This window comes from Penaeus chinensis, chromosome 20, assembly GCF_019202785.1.
Source record: "Penaeus chinensis breed Huanghai No. 1 chromosome 20, ASM1920278v2, whole genome shotgun sequence".
Taxonomy (NCBI): domain Eukaryota; kingdom Metazoa; phylum Arthropoda; class Malacostraca; order Decapoda; family Penaeidae; genus Penaeus; species Penaeus chinensis.
Window position 1 is genome coordinate 22,892,571 of NC_061838.1, and position 3,025 is coordinate 22,895,595.

Consider the following 3,025-nt stretch of genomic DNA (forward strand, 5'->3'; position numbering starts at 1 on the left):
TGCGAAATATCTGGCTAGGAGGCTTAAATGATGCGGTTTACTACCCATGATTACTACAGCGTGACGAATGTTGAATGTTCACATCTCGGAATTACTCATAGTCAGCGGGGGAGAAAACGTTCTTTTGAAAGCTATAAACATTATTTCATTATTTCATTATTATCGAGGTTCTTTTTCGTTTAGTTTAATGAAGGTTTGGAGGATATACATTTTGAAGTTATTACCGGGCAGAGGCGTTCAATTATAACCTTTAAACATGTGTGGCATAAGGTAAATTAATATTTTAGCTTTATATATTCTCATTACCTCTTCTAGAAAATTAGCAGATAATGTAATAAAGAGATGATAGAGAAGAGGAGAGCAAAATGTCCCCCAAAGTGAATAAAAACCGCGATAGAAATATCATAATCCTCAGTGCATTGTTGGAACGTCAGTGTGACAACATGTAAGGCGGCAGAACCTCGTGCAAAACATCACAATTTCGGGAAAATGGTTTCGCGATATTCCTGAGGGACACCCGACGTGACCTCCACAAGGCATAACATACATGCTGAAGACAGTGAGTAAAGTTGGAGTGCCGTGGGAGTAGCGTTTGTCCCCTAAATATAAGGCATGATTGTTAAGGTCCGACTGTTTTGGGAAAAGTCGGGATTGAACACTGAACAGCTGACTCTTGCCTGAGGTCAGCACTCGCGCAAGGTCGGCCTGCTGAGGAACGGCCCTTTGGCTCTGCTTTTTTGGCGTGCAGTCGCATTGCTAAGAGGAGACATCTGGGTTGCCTGTGGCTCGGTACTGCAGTTGCCAGGTGTGTGTGAGGTGCAGAGTGGTGTGGGCTGCTGCTAGCTAGGAGAGTGAGGACAAGTTCTGCAGTTCTGCTGATATTGTTCTCATTTTCGACGAATTAAAGGTGTATGGTTGTTTTTATTTGTTTATTTTTTTAAATCTTAAATTGTTACCAGTGCTGTTGGTGCTGTAAGGATTACAGGAACAAAAATATCACCATGGTGAGCAATTTTCTTATTAATTTGTATAAACAAGGTGTTAATCAATATATTTCCAGATTTGTGAATTTTGATATATGTAGAGCTTTTTATTCTTATAAAATAGGAAATTATAACAAGGTAGAATAACCTTTTAACTGCATTTCAATGATCTTGTGCCAGTAGTAGGAAAAGTAATTTTTAGTTTCACACAACTATCCAATCTTCCATTTTTTATTCCTTCTTTCAATTATCCACACTGTAATATGCATGAATCTCTTGTTATTTTCCATCGCAAATGATATAAAATAAATATGAAGTGACTTTAGCCCTCTGCTCTGCCCCTTTACCCCCACCCAATTGTGGTGTTATAGCCTGCATGGTATGTGTTGCGACCTATTTTCTTAGTTTTTGAATTTTTTTGCCGATGCAAATTATTTAATATATTTGTGAGTGTATTTTCTCTTTGATTAATACAGTGCCATTACATTTTCTCATCATTGTATACCAAAGTATTACATGTTGCACAACCTTTTTATTATCAACTTGCTAAGGTAGTACCATAGATGAAAAGTGTCTTGTTTTCAGCCATACTGTCCATTAAAGGTAAATTTTACCTTGTACTGCATGGATGTGAAAAACAAACTATACCAGAAAATTTTGTTAATCTGTCAATAACAATAGGATAATGTTAATTACAACAGAATTATGCTGAGGTAAAAATGAAAGGATGGATGAGGGCAAATTTTGATCATTCTTATTTTTAGTGGTTATTACGATAATGTTTTAAGTGGCTTTCAGCTCGTCTTTTGCCAAATTCAGTTGCTGATTATTACCCTTTTGGCCAGGCCTAGTTGCATGATCTTGGAAACTGCACGTATGTATTTCTAAGTTCCTGCTTAGTCTTTTAGGGGATAGTAAGAACTATAGTATGTTATTATTTTAGAGATTTGTTGAATATTGAAGTGTAATATCAGTAAGAACATGTATCACATTCTTCGTATTGCACAAGATTCAGAAATACATAACAGATAGGGTTCTGAGGGTGAAGCCCCTTGGTCAGGAAGGTTTTTGGTTCATATGGTGATATTTGTGGATTCCGAGGACTTAATCTCAGGGGTGAGGGGACATCATAAACAGTTACAAGTATTTTCATTTATATCATTTGTATTGGAAAATAACAGATTCACACAGATTACAGTGTAAAGAATTGATATAAGGAATGATAATTACAAGGTTGTATGGCTGTATGAAACAAAAACAATTCCTGTCAGAGATCTTTAATTCCTCCATGTTAAGGATAATCACTAACCTGTTGCACTGAGAGCCTAAAATACTAAGTTAGCTAAAGTACAAACTTCTTACACTGAAATCAGTTTGGGAGGTTCAGTGATTTCAGAAGTTTGTTATGTGTCTCCACAATTGGGACGTTTACAAAAGTATAAAAAAACAAGAATTTTGGCCAATTGTCAAACACTGTATCTTGAAGATGTACAATTCACAACCTTTTCATGTTGCTTTGGGCACCTTGAGGAATGTAGTTGAAATCACACAAACTGTCAAGTTGCCTCAAGACAATATTGATAGGCTCAAGCTGGGAATTTAGCAGTCAATCATGTCTTGCCACTTATGAGCCATGAATTAAGGATTAATATTTCTTGCTTGCTTAACTTATGGACAGCATAGATGCACACACCCCCAGCTAGTGTAATTGTAAAATAAACAATACTAGTGGCAAAGCAGCTCCAGATGTAGTGAAAGAGTGGCTTTACTGAATAGGAATACTTATTGAAGACTTGGGTAACTGTGGACATTATTTTGTGTATGAGTAACCTGATTTTCATAGAGAAGATTCATAATTTCCATTGAATTTGTTTTGATTCCGAATAAGATGTTCATTTTAGGAAACTTTCCATTTCCAAGTTAGCACTCCCAGCATCCATATCTCACAGACTTGGGGAGCTTTTGGAAAATTGGAGATTTTGGGGAGAAACACAGATCATAGAATGCATAACTTATTCTGCATAGTATTTTTTTTTAATGAA

General features: G+C 36.3%; 1 protein-coding gene across 2 annotated transcripts in view; it reads left to right on the top strand.

Moving 5' to 3' along the window:
- The first annotated feature begins 404 nt into the window (after positions 1 to 404).
- LOC125035842 (exportin-T-like) overlaps positions 405 to 3,025 on the top strand; it is a 31,391-nt gene continuing 28,770 nt past the window's right edge. Inside the window, exon 1 of one of the 2 annotated variants that reach the window (XM_047628114.1) lies at positions 405 to 559. The gene's annotated coding sequence lies outside the window, so the exon portion shown is untranslated. Of the gene's footprint in view, positions 560 to 652; positions 806 to 3,025 lie in introns of those variants that run through there. The other variant, XM_047628115.1, reaches the window with a different exon arrangement.